A 15,177-nucleotide genomic window follows, 5' to 3' on the forward strand; every position below is an offset into this window, starting at 1 on the left:
CACACTGAATATTAACAAGATGAATGTTTTAGGAGAAGTGAAAATAACATGACCTAACCACAACATTGGTTTTTGCTGTATTCGTGAATCAAAGCAGATATTTTCGGAACTCTACGTCCCGTCTTTGTATACCAGATATCAATTTATCCTATTAAACTATAAACATCGGCTTCTGGTTGCCCCGTTATGCGATTATCGCGGTTATAGGGGAAATTCCGCCGGCCGTAACTTGCAATTCCCGTTCATTCAACATAAAATATAACGATCTTTTTCGGAAAGTTAATGACGTTATCAATATGCATGGGAATTTTGTTTTGTTTACAAATTTGCAGCGGATTGGAGAACAATAAACGAAACATTTTTGGGGGGAAAAAAAAGAAAAAAAGAGTTTAAGCGTTGATGAACACAAATGTCTACCAAAAAGTAATATGTTAATGCACGTGCGTACTTTACCTGGAACATGAGTCTATTGTTCGGTTGGACACCTGCATACCGTCAGACAACTGGCCGTGATCGAAAGTGCTGCGTTTTCCGCGTTTCTTCAAAAATAATCATTTTCGCATTTGCATTGTAAAATAGTAATAATGTCATATTTTTTGTTAGTCCTGCTGCAAGAATATATGGCCCATGAAAACTGGATCGATAATAAAGGATAGGATTCTTGCGCTCAATCATCATGGCAATGTTTTCATGACTTACGTAGTGTGGTGCCCATAATTTATCACTTGGCGTAATAGTTCTTTCGTAATTATCGCATTTCATATTGAAAGGACGCGTGTTACCGTATACTTTAACGTATAAAACCGTAAGAAACAGACCAACGAACAAGCCGCTTGCATCCGGACGTTCTCAGGCTGTCAGCAACGAATCGAACCTGACAGTTCGCCCGCTGGAAAAGACACCAGCCGCCTTTCGCGCACGCGCAGTTCGCAGGTGGTCTTATTTTAAAATTATACAAATCACTTTATAATACATAATAAATTCTAATGCAAACGAACCGCGATACCTATGTAGAGGCATTCTGGACGGCTGGCGTTCTTTGGCGGATCCAAACAACGGGAAATATTTGATGTCTCGCGTGACTTCACGGGAGAATCATTAAATGGCGGGAACGAAACCACGTGATTCCGGGAAAAGGCCGTCTGGTTTGTCGTCTGCTAATTAATTGCGGCCACGTGCGTTTTACGGCAACGGGACGCGGAATAACATTCTCGCTTGGGGAAATTAAAAACTGCTCTGTTATGTTTTAATCGAAAAGTATACAAAATTAAAAAAATATATTCACAAAAAAATCCAGTACTTAAACTCGAAACAAAGGAAAACGTTCATCACACAAAATAAGATGAATATGTTGTATAAAAACACTTGCGTTCAACTGAGTCATTAAGAATAGGATGCCCGGAAGTGTTCAAATTACACCGTAAACAAAATAAAGTTTCTGTGGCAAAAACTTGAGTGCCAATTTTATGTATTAGTTACTGAACGTTTTGCCCATGGTGCATTGTAGCCTACGTCTAGCGTGAATAAGTAATATGGTTGATTTTGATTCCCGAGACATGCCAACTCACAGTTTCACAATAGAAACATCAGCACCAGTAACATCCATCCATCCAACTTTTGGCTTGCAATTCACCTGCAACCCACCCGAAACTCTTTCGAGCTCGTTTGAGTGACTTTTAACCTGTCTTGTGCAATGACTCCGACGACAAGTTAACATATACCATGTGTCCTTATTATCAAGTCATTAGCGGCGAAAGTTTGACCACTCTTTCATTGGCTCCTTTGAAGTAGCCAGGCTATGAAACAGGGTTTGATAAACTCGGAGATTATTCGGCAATTAAGCTTTGCATAATAAAGAAATCAAAGAAAATATAACCCTTAACACATTTATGCCTAGCGTCTAGAAAAAAATCCCTTGGCAAACAGCGTAGACCTAGATGAGACGCCGCATGATGCGGCGTCTCATCAAGGTCTGCGCTGTTTGCTTAAAGGAATTTATGTAAGAAATATATTAAATATAAAAATAAATATACTAGACATCCCTAATTTTGGAAATAAATTGATCCAATTTAGAAGGATGGGAGAGTCCACTAGGCATAAACGGGTTAAGTATATTCGAAGCCTAACGAATAAGGCGGGAGTTGGACATACCACAGACAACTGGGGCAAATATGACTCAGACTAGGTTTTTTCACACCAGTCAAATTGGTAACGTACATTTTTATCTATAATATGCTCGTATTAATTTAGGTTTTTCGTAGTTGAACGGCATTGGGTTTCATAATCTCAAATATAAAGGTAATTTGAATTTGTCAATGAACAATGATATGCCAATGTTTGGATTATGCAAATGATTGACGAGGATAATAGCGGTTTGTTATTTGTCTATAAGAGAACTAATAGATCGTGAAATAATATGTTTTAATGTTAGATATGTACTGTGAACTTTTAAAATAAAGAATCTCTCGTGTATTGAAAATTAATTGCAATAAAGTAGACAATTTTCATTCAATTGTCAAGTAATTTTATTTTGAAAATGGGAGTTTGCTTTCTTATATGTAAACCGATAGAAACATTATAATGTGAGCCGTGTTGTAGCAAAAACTGGGCAAACTGCATGTGCGTAACGTGTCATCCTATAACAGCCCGTGAAGTCCGCACATGCCACGTGCGTAACGTGTCATCCTATAACAGCCCGTGAAGTCCGCACGGGCTAATCAGGGAAATACTTGCCACTTTCACCGGATTTTCGTTGAGAAGAAACCTCCTATAAAAGAAAAACTCGATAAAAGCGAAAAGTGGTATCCCTGATCAGACGACACTTTATGCCCATACATACAGCGGAGTTTTCCTGCATCGGGCTCGTGTCATTATTTAATGTCTGATCGAAGCAGCGTTAGGAACAACATCTAAAACAATGAAGAAAAAAGCAGAAAACATTTCACTTTTCATTCTGCTGAAATTTAAATTATAATTTATTCAAGGAGCATGGATGTGTTGAGAATTGGTGCGCAAAAACTCGATTTAAGTTTCGTTCGAAACTATGATACATTCGTTTTATGCCCACACATTGCACGGAATGAATCCTTATGGAATATCGGTGGCAGGTTTCCGATGTTTACGTTGGTGATACGGTAACAATTAAGCTGCCCAAGCCTTTTATTTTGACACGCAAATTAGACCGATTCGGTTTTCAGTTAAACAAGCAAACAGTCGGTCCGGTCGGCCTAGCCTAAACAAACGGTCATCATTTTGTTATCGTTCGCGAATTTTTAATGCGTTTTTAATATCATCAACACCCGAGATATTGCTGCTAGATTCGCTGCCATCATTAAACGCCTATCCAGCAAACGTAATTGCTGGTCACGTGACTCGGAACTGGCATCCCAGAATGCACTGCGGGGCTACATTCTGATCCCTCGAGGTGACGTATCGGCGCGCTTGTTTATTATGGAACCAGCGGAGACAAATTAAGGAAAACAAAACAAGTAAAGCACGTGATGTGTCAAATTACTTGTCCATTTTGGTGGTCTGGTCAATTTATTTCGAATTGCTTTCGCGGGAAACCAACATAAAACCGTGCACAGGGTTCCTTCTGTCTGAAACGCTTGTCAAGAAGCTTATTAGTTTATTCAAGTCTCATCCAATACATGTGTTATACAACATATATAAGACAAGTATTCAATGTATAAAATATAACAACTTGTACTGGCACATCTAAATCAGATTTACAGGAGACTATTATACACAAATAACCAGTTATATTAGTCTTTCTACTTACATATCATAAAAGGCAGATTACCATTGTTAACCTTAAATTAAGAACTGCTCTAAAATGAAAGGACTTAAGAAACTGAATTTTATAAAACCCTGGCACTATCGCGCACATACAAATTAAAAGATATCTATATTAAAAAGAAAGCATATATCACCCATACCGGTAATCAGATTGCGAGTGAACTGGTAAACAATGATTATCTTAACAGAGTTAAAACATTATACTAATTAAAACAAAGTATAGTATCAATATATATATACATTAGAATTGCACAAAATACTATTGTTAAAGTAATACACAATTTAACATTGCAACTCAATGAAATTAGAGAGAGAGAGAGGAGTCTGTCAGTAAATAACCATTGTTAAAGGACAACCAATAACCGAAAGAGCATTCTCATCGTTATATTATAAATAGAGAAGACTAAAACTCACAGATTTAACATAAACAACAGAGCAATTCATCGGACAGACCCCCTTCACTCCCTACCAAATACTAGTATTTTTAATCACTTAGTCTAAATCCCTGCAATTTGCAGAGACCCAAACACAGCTTGTGTCAAGAGTGTTATCGGCGCTCCATACAACTTTCCATCAGATTTTTTTGGAAAATAACGGATCGGCATGATAACGCTATATATGTGAAACTGTGTCCATAAAATATTCATAATTGTGTCTTCATGTATGATAGCGGGTAATTCGTCCACGTAGAGAGATATCGGTATTGAGGAACAATAAATATGAACGATACATATCAGCGTTTTACTTTCAACAAACAAAATCCGGGTAGATCACAGAAACGCGAACAATTGGTTTGATTCTAATAAAACTTACTTTTCGTAAATAAAACAAAAACGACGACCAGTAGCACATGCTACTGCCTGTTGCAAAATATTGCATATCATTACGAAATAATGCATGTAATTGTACCGATGCTGTTAAAACAAATAGTTCGTTATCATACTAATTAAGTAGAACTTCTGGCAATAATAGCTAAAGGTGCCGAAAATATACATACGAATTACCGCTAACGTTGATTGTTCGGTCATCTTGTGACGCAACCAGGCAGATTTAAGATTTGATAACGACTCACAATAAAGAAAACATGTTTGCCTTAAGACATACGTAAGTACGAGTCAATCAGATATGAGTCGGGCTCTTTACTTTAATGGCGCATTATTATGATACACAATCTAGTGTTTATCTTACAAGATAGTCATGTATGCATGATATACACCGAGGATACCTGATATTTGTCCACTAAATATCCCATCTGTATTGAAACATCTACTCCTTGTTTTTAATTGTAAAAGTAAAAGCTATCGGTTGCTACCAATCATACACGACGAAACAATCGAGAAAATAACGATTATAATTTGATTATATGAGCCTTGTTCTGACAAAACTGGGCTTAATGCATGTGTGTACAGTGTCATCCCAGATTAGCCTGTGTAGTCCGCACAGGCTAATAAGGGACGACACTTTCCGCCTAAACTTGATTTTCGGTAAGGAGGGACTTCCCTAAAACTAAAAATAACATAAAAGCGGAAAGTGTTGTCCCTGATTAGCCTGTGCGGACTGCATTTTGCCCAATTTCACAGTACAAGACACATATAGATATGATTGTTATTTAAAAGCGGCTTTGCAATTCGCGAATTACTCGCATAACTATAGAATATATAAATTCACTTTATTTTAATTTATATTGAACTATGCATAATAAGTTATTACACATTTTATATAAATTCATAAATATTGCAGAAATAACCATGCTCCATCTACGTCACCAACCTATTTTTCTATTTATCCTGTCACATTAATAACATTCGTTGAAATGTTTCTAAAATATCTAGTTTTCGAGTATTTCGTGTTTAAATATTTAATATGGTAAACATCACGCGCGAAAAAAACATTGTGACGTCACGTCAGGCAAAGCGCTTAGGCTAGCTTCCATCTTGTTAAAACACACAGAAATCGAGTTACTCGTTATTAATTCAATACACAAAGACGAAAGTATGCTGTTTAAATAATAATGTTTAAACAAACAGTTTTTTACATGTATTTAGTATTTTATTAATAGAAAAAAGTATATTTTATTAATAGAAAATAGTAAATGCATGCGCATGCGCGGATAGCAACTGACGGATATTCGAGGTCACGTGGTCATCTAGCCTAATATCTTTTGGGATATTAGGTTACCTGGTTATCGGGTTGATTTAAAGGAATGTGACAGGATAAATTAGGTTACCTGGTTATCGGGCTGATTTAAAGGCATGTGACAGGATAAATATTCATACGGCTAACGAACACTAACACCGATCCTAAAAAAAGACGAATGCTTCGGTTATTGTAGGAAAATATGTACGAAATATCTTCTTCACAATCGGCTCGGGTCGCTAATTTGTCTTTGCTGCAATTTATGAAATTCGTCTTCAATGTATAATGTTACTTGCCTATGTTGTGTTATTGTAACATATTTTTTTCATTATATTACAATTTAACACATATAAAAATCGTATAGTCTCGCTTTAAAGCGGGACTGCACGATTTTGTCAAATATTTATTAATTTATATAAAATGTGAAAAAAAACTTATTGTACATATATTTGTATATAAATTAAAATAAAAGTTAAAAATAACATGTTTTGAAAAATGCAAAATAAGCCACATATTTAATTCTGAAATCGAAAATGTCTGTACAGTCGAATTCGCCATCATGTATATCACGATGTGAATCTAAATTTAGTTTTACGGATCATTTTAATTTCCTGCGACAATATTTATTCATACGACACACGAACACTAACTCCGATCCTAATAAAAAGACGAATGCTTCGGTTATTGTAGGAAATTATGTACGAAATATATTCGTCACAATCGGCTCGGGGCTTTGCTACATTTTATGAAATTCGTCTTCAATGTATAATTTTTCTAGGCTATTTTGTTTGTGTTATTGTAACATATTTTTGTCAATCATGTCGTCTAGCGTCCCGATGTTTTAAGTTCAAAAGCCGCATAATGGATAAATAAACACCATGAAAGGCAACATTGGGCTATCTATTAATTAATTTAATTTGTTTTAAAGCAAAATTATGACTGACGTTTTATAAATTTTCTGAATAAATTTCAAATACGGTATTTAAGAAGCTGAAATCTATACTTCTCCCACATCAACTATGAAAATTCGATTGCTACCCAGACCCATTGTCATTACTATGTATCATACTTAGTTACACCCTTTTCATCACTACCAAATGGACAGTGTTTTTTTTAACAAAATAAGATTATGCATTGGTTATATGAAACTATCTTGTTACAGGTAGCTGGAAATTGGCATCTTTCTGGAACATGTTTGTTCTAATTTATACATACTTCATATGTGTCCGGCATCTTGGCATTTAATAACGATAGCTAATGTCAGATGAGCGTCCTTTAACCGCGCTTCCGCTCGATTTGATTAACAAATGATTAAGAATTATTATACTACGGGACGGATCACTTACCATTACGAGGTTTTTGCGTTCGGATGCCGATAAAATCGTTAAGTGATTATCAAATAACAAGTGACTCCCACAATATTACACGCACAATATAGCTTGACACTTTTTATTAGGGAGATTGAGCGAAACTGGAAGCGATGGTATCTTGCTCATGGTCCGGTACAGGTTGTAAAACATGGGGCTGTTGTCGAATGGTTTTGCGACTTTTACGTAATTATTGATAGTATACTGTGACACCGCATGCATTTGCACCAAAGGTCATGGACGCCGAGTTGGAATGACACTACATGTCGGTAGTTACCGTTACTAATTTTCTAAAATGTCGATGTCATTTTAAATTTGAAGAAACGTTAGAAACAGTGTATGATATGAATAGATAAGTCACTGATGTTTAATTGTGTATTTGTTGTTGTTGTTGTTTTATTCCACCACCTGCCGTTCAAGCGTTGTATTGTAAAAATTTGACCTTTTGCTAAATAACGTCCATTTCACTTTTGTTTTGATATAATTTAGTTCTTAAAACATGATAGGGAATCTCTTTTGTATATCTATGGTAAATATGACCACATTCAACATTCCGGATTCAAGAAAAACGAGCCAGTGGTCGCGTGGCACAATGCCTCAACATACGTGATCACGTAACTATAGCAGCGTTTGTTGTCATAGTTTACAACGATGTTCATTAGCCGACGTGGGTAACAGGTGCGAAAGCTGTCAGTTTGTAAGGCGTCATAAGCTCATCTTCAAGCCCAAAGTGCAGCAATGGCAACAGAAAGTATGAAGTTACACCCCTGTTGTTAACCAATGAATCCATTTTCTCGACATTTGAAGTAAGTTATATTGTTATTTATTACGCGCATTTGAAATTCACAATAATATAATACAATTTAAATAACTGAAAAGGAGCAGTGTGGCAAACTGGGTTGAATGCCTGTCGGTGCAGTGTCCTTCCGGATCAGTCGTGCAATGAACAGATCTTTCTGGGCGGTACTTTGTGTTGTTAACCCTTAAAACAACAAGGTCATGGCAACAACGGTACGTGTTTAATAAGCAGCTAGACCCTTGAAATACTGAGATGAAGAATATTTAGTACCCCTATGTAATACGAAGATGTCGTAATACAGTACATACATAGATTTAAAAGTCCTAGTTTAATAGAAATATTCGTAAGCTTTCATTCATCAACCCTTTAAAGCACGCATTATTTTCTTGGCGAACATGAGTTTTAATGACTTTTTGGGTTTAGTCAGACAGGATCAGAAATCGAACAAGCAACGATGGAAAGTGCACAACGCCTCCCTGTGGACATTGCTCCTTGATCATATACCCACGGAGTTCGTTCTTTAAGATCACCAAGCCCCTATGCTGACTCTGACTGATTTGTCGACCTTTACAAATTATCTGGCATCGCTAATGAACCAACTAATATGATGCATAGTTTTATCTACACGGGTGATTTCGCCATTTGACGGCCCCTCTTACGTCACGCCCATCCTGGTGATTGCCCGATGAGCGGAAAGTTCATTTTTATTCCCAATCGATGACTAGTTATATAGCAATATAGCTGTAACGCGTTTATAAAATACATCAAAATACATCACTATTGTCCTTCGTCGCATGTTCTGCATTAAATGCAATACGGATGTAATAATGCATAATTTCTCGTAGCTATAACCCAGTAATGTTATAATTTTGGAATTCATTTAGACATGGGTTCACTGGAACTCCCTGGGTTTATCGCGCTTTTATCGAAGAGGTCAGCGCTCGTTATCGGGTGAAATTGCTGACCAATGGTCAAGTGGCCGGCCATAGTGGCCAGTCTGTCAGTACGGGTCATTGGAACTCTTTGATGTGTAACCGATTAAAGAGAATTCACGTGCACCGCCTATTTCACCTGACGATTGACACGTTACACGCGCATGTTAATAATAAATTGTTTCTTGATTCGTATCCGAAAAATGGCTAACAGAACTCGTTTATGTCCAGTATAAAATGAGAGTGAACTGTTTAGAACTTTGGAAAATCGGTTTTGTTCCATTACATGCATCCCGCCCGCATAGTCAGCAAGCGCGATATTCGCTGTAAAAAGTGTTTATATTAAATTAAATTTCAGCCATGAACTTAAACATAGGCGAATAGTTCATTCATTAACTTTGGTTATACAATTAAAGTGTGAGGTCGTCTGATGTTTATTTCTGATTTTTCAAAATGCATGTGATTAATAGAACGTACTGCTGGCCTGAGTATTTTGATCCCAAACGAAAAATACAACAACAACAACAACGTTAAGTGTATACATAAAATTGCAAACGAGTTAATTCGCAATAAGAAACGACGTGACAAATCAATCACCAACAGGTAATTCGCGTGACCAAGGAGTCGTAATATATACATGCGAGTATATTGCAATGAAATATCGTGATTTGAAACACAGCAATAAACTAAACAAAGTTTAGTTTATTTAGACACCGACTTGTTCATCTCCAAAGTCTACCAAAATAAAACTGTTGCCAAAAAGGTTCTGTCAAAATATGCCTGAACAATTTCAAATGAAGTACTGGTTCTTCTTCTTGCACTTCCTCGATTGATAAATGAGCCGCGCTGTGATAAAACGGGGCCAAAGCGTTGCAATGCGAAACGATTTAATAATTTGGAGTGTTCTGTTGTTGTCGTTATATTTTTTGTTACTACGAGGATTGCTTATTTAAAGTATAAAATGCATCATTAATTGTATGCGCACGGATGGCCGAGTGGTATAATCAATAGACTCTTACTCCAGGGGTCAGTGGTTCGGACCCAGTTGAGGGTCACTTTTTCTTTATTTAATTGTATTCTTGTTTTTTTACTGTAGCTTTTTAGAACCAATCTTTTCATTTGTCAATATAAAGCATGCAATGACAAACTTCAATACATGTCCAAATCTGTGAAAAGGCCCCTTTAATGCTGGAACCGCTCGTATTTCAGTGAGATAAACATACCTAACTATGAACGCACACGTGTGTTCCCCTGTATATATGTCGATTTCTTTTTCTCGTATAAATACCTCTAAATACAATTTGATCAAAGGGATCAAGCCATAATGTATATACATTCGTAAACAACTTTCGTGTATTATGTAAACAACTCGGATACTCATCTTAAGCAAAGGTCAATTTCATACGCGCGACCCGCCAGTTCAAAGCACGCGATATCGATCGTCCGTCTTCGGCAATGATCGTAAATTAACGGAAAATGATAACAAATTACGGTCCCTCGGGAACGACCCATGATGCTAATGTAAACGATACATCATCGATCGCCCTTTGAACCTGCCTCTTTGGTAAACCGCAGGGTTGCGGACTCCACGAAACGTAGTTTTGCATGAAGTTATATTTTCACTTTAAATGTATTTTAAATACTTTACGAAAACAAAAACGCGCAAATGCGAATGTGACATTGACGCGAACGAACTTATTATGATCGACACATACATTTCAAAGTATATTTTCAGAGTTCCATCCGCGCCAGATGTTGCATTATTTGAGGACCGGAGGGTGTTCGAGCACTCCTAATTAGCTTACTAGACTCGTGAAAGTTAGGACGAATTTTTGAATTACTAGTATACGTGCAATTTCTAGGAAACAGGTATTTAGTTTTCACTAAAATATATTTGTAAAATTGTTGAGTGGCCATAAGCAGTGATGGGAAGCCGTAGTGCACAGAGGGAACCCTACCTGACCGGTATGGTGAGAGTATATGCGCCTGGGGCTGGAATCGAACCCATATGGCATAGGTACGAAGTACGTTAACCAACCACTGCGTTGACATACACATATCGATTGTTCAGAAGCGCTTACCGGTATATATCCTGCGAACAACGCTGCGGATTAATACATAATTAAGATGTCGTCGGTTAGACTGGTACGCTGTTTTTGTCTGTTCACGTTGATTACGATGCCTGCACGAGCCTGCTCTGGTAACCGGTCTAGCGTAACAAAATGGCTTCCGAGCGGCGTTGGGTCAGCGAAAATGCGATAAATTACGCTTTCCTTGTCGAATTTAAACGGTGAAAACTTGCGGTGGAGCCTGACTCGTTAATGGCGCAATTCGGATAGCGAAGGTATTACGTTACCTGCTTTTTCGGTTGTTTCAATTCAAGAATTCTGTGCAGCAATCTACCTCGAAGAAAAGACGCTGTTTCTGCGAACAAAACTAATTGTTGTCTTGTTACATTAAAATACCTTTGACGTTTACCTACTATGACGGTGTGTGGTAAATGAGCGCTCACCTAATTCGATGGCGCGTCGATAATGAGCAATAACACTAAGCAATTAGGCTACCAGGAAAGTAGTTCCCATGGAAAATGTGACCGCGGTTGACTTTTATTGTGAACCTTGTCTTCCGTTGTTGGTCGCGTGTGAAACTGAAATTTATTTTATATAAGTTGAACAATAAATTTGACCTTCAAAGGTAAGCATGTTAATTAAAAAGGTGGCCATGGGTAACGAACCCTTATAAATGTCACGAAACAAATATTCAACAAACAAAAAATAACTTAATAATAAATAAACGAAATTAAACAAAATATGTATGCAAAACACAACGTACAAAACACGATTTAATGTCTCTTTGAAAAATCTAAACAAAAGAGGGAAAAGCATGTTAATCTAAATACCGTTTGTTTATTTTTTGGAAACGTTGATGTGGAACTGAAATTGGATCGTACCTTGATTAACTATATAAAAAATTACTCATAATACTTGTCAATCTGTTCTGTAATAGGCACTTGCCTACTTACTTTTGAGGCTGCCATCGAAAGCCAGTGGAATTCGGTAGTGCGAATAGGATCATGAACTAGCAGCGTATGACCTACTTGTTACTTTTCAGGCTATAAACATTTATCCATTCACAATCATTCGACATGTAAACTGTCAAGTCTTCGATTTTTTTTTTTAGAAAGTTCGTGATTGAAATCGGTAATATTTTCTGATATCAAGAACGCTATCGCTATTGTTTATAAATGTATGTATAAATGATTTTTTGATGTAGGAAACCCGATTTATCGATATAAAGAAATGCTGACTATATTTTGATACAAAAAAAAATCTACTTATTATCAGAAAAACATTTATTGATATAAAAATCGTTTTCTTAACATCCAACAATTTTGTCTTGTTGCAAATAAGTATCTCTAAAACAGACATGGACAGGTTGCTTCTGGTAATAAGGCATACCCCATGATGACTATTCATATCTATTAAATGCGGAATATTGCAACGATCTTCATATTAAAACAATGTGTTCCAGAAATAATTGCCTGTTAAATGCTGTTCATATTTCTGTTGTTGTGGACTCGCTGATTTGGCAAAAAAGGACTCTTGAGATTGCTTCTGACAGAGGGACTTGCTTTCAAAGATCAGAACGGGTCGCGTTTAAAACTAATGCGAAACATAACTTCAGTACCATGGGCTTTATTTAAAAAAATATATTCCAAGCATTTATCTTGTTTGTGCAGGAAATGATATGTGTTCTGTTGTCTTTAAGACGGTAAGACATTATTAGGAACGTTTCGGTATTTCTTGACAATATTTTTTAGACTGAAAAACAACTACCCGGTAGTTCATTGTATCAAAAAATCTGATTTAATTGGTTGTAATACAAATCGACCTCTTAATATTAAGAATATATTTTAATATCAATAGTTTGATTTCTTCATATACAAAGTAGAGCTACGAGAACTCTCTGACGACGATAATTTGATTCCTTGATATCATAGTTTTATTTTTTGTATCAATATTTCGAAGTCTTGATATTAGAAGAATTAGACCGTTTGTCTGATATAAAAATGGAAATTTGATGGTAAAATTGTTATTTTCTGATACCAATCATTTATTGATATCATTTTTTATTTCAAATTAAAATTAAGTCAAAGCATATTAATTATATTACCTTGCTTTGGATTAAGGGCTTCTCTTGTCAACATTATTCGAGATATTACAGTTCTTTATAGGATTAAATAAGATTGAACTAACTTATTTTAAATTGATAGTTATGTAGTGTATTGTCAATGCTTTATACTTTACAATGGCGGTGGCTATTTAATCGATCAATGCACATGATGAGCTAAACCACAACTGCACGTGTACGTAATTGCAAATACACACACCTCCCCGTGGAATGTAGTTGAAAGGCCGAGATAGGCTGTCTTCAAAAAAGAGTTGTTTTGCTCCGTGTTCGTTGATAACGTTAATTATAAGGACTCAACAAACTTGTTTCATGAATGGTATCTAGATAGTTACGAGATAGCGGCTATCTTGACGCTTCCACCAGTTTGATCGTAAATGGGTTAAGAATACGAATGCAGTGGTTGTTTAGGACACGGTAAGACAAAGAAGTGCTTATACGCGCGAATAATGTCATATTCTCTTCACACAGGAATATCAGCGATAATCTAAATCTTGTTATTATATTGACACTGATAGCAATGATTTTTAACATATTTCAATATTTTACTAACGATCTTATGGCGTAAATTGTTGTAGACGATGATGCCTGACGTTTTGTTTTGTTATAAGATTACAAACAAAAAACTACACATAACTTCAAGTTAAACTTGTTTCCAAAAACGCAATGCATTATGTTTATTGTGTCTCCGACTAATGTACTTATTTTTTCTATTCATGTGCAGGAATTTCAGTGAATGGCCCTCAAAAATGCCATTAAATGTGGTAACAATACTAAAACGACCCACGCTTGTTTTATAATCGGTGCAGCGTGGCACAGACGGTGGTTACGTGTCATGTTTCACGTTGATTACCAATCAATAGGCTACATACAACTCGTGGATTCGCGATATTCGTATCGCCCGCTATTGACGATACGCTAACTAACACACAATCAGCATGCGAAGAGCAAAACAACAAAAACACCTACCCGGCTTAATGAGCTTGAACGATGACTTGACACGTGCAAGCACCTGGGAGGGCTTTCCTCGTGGGAATTTCCCGCGTTTTTTGGCACCCGCGGCCGCTTAGCACATTGCTGTTTACATTGCCTATGGCCGTTGTCGCTTATATCAGAGTAACGACTTTTAATAATGGGACATTCTACGGAACACGTGTAAATGAGTATTGGTTTTCTTGAGAAACAAGCTTCATACTTCATTAAAATGATCTATCATCTAGAAAACCAATGCATTAACTCCTGCCCAACGGGCATAATTGCGTGAAGACAGGTGCGTTTTCGTGTTCGTTTATTGTGCATTCGAGTATATCCCAAACAAAACGTTTTGCAAAACTATCGTTTACCATAGCGTAACAAACTATTAAGTAGTCAGATAGATACGAACGTTTCATATTTGTACTTGTTTTCACGTAGGCCCTACTTCCGAAAACCGGTTTTGTCGAACCAGCTGGTGGATTAGCTTGAGCAGCAGAACTGGTCAATTGTAAATGCGTGTATGTGCGCGGGTTTATGTGCCTTCGAGCTTATCCGGACTTGCAATTTGTCATTTTTCGTGCCATTTTAACCCATGTATGCCTAGTGGACTCTCCCATCCTTCTAAACTGGATCAATTTATTTCCAAAATTAGGGATGTATAGTATATTTATTTCTATATTTAGAATATTTCTTACAGACATTCCTTTAAGCAAACAGCGCAGACCCTTATGAGACGCCGCATCATGCGGCATTTGGCTCTACGCTGTTTGCCAAGGCCTTTTTTTCTAGACGCTAGGCATAAATGGGTTAAAATTACTAGCTAATGCCCATAAGAACACATTGATTTGTCGCATGTGAAATCCCTACCCCTACCTCAAAAGATCTACGTCAAATTTAAAGGTTAAATTTGGCAATAAATCTGTCCAGACTGTAACCTCATCATTCCTCGTGAACTTTAAAAATTATTTTACCAAATATGTTT

The sequence above is a fragment of the Dreissena polymorpha genome, chromosome 4 (assembly GCF_020536995.1).
Source record: "Dreissena polymorpha isolate Duluth1 chromosome 4, UMN_Dpol_1.0, whole genome shotgun sequence".
Lineage (NCBI taxonomy): Eukaryota > Metazoa > Mollusca > Bivalvia > Myida > Dreissenidae > Dreissena > Dreissena polymorpha.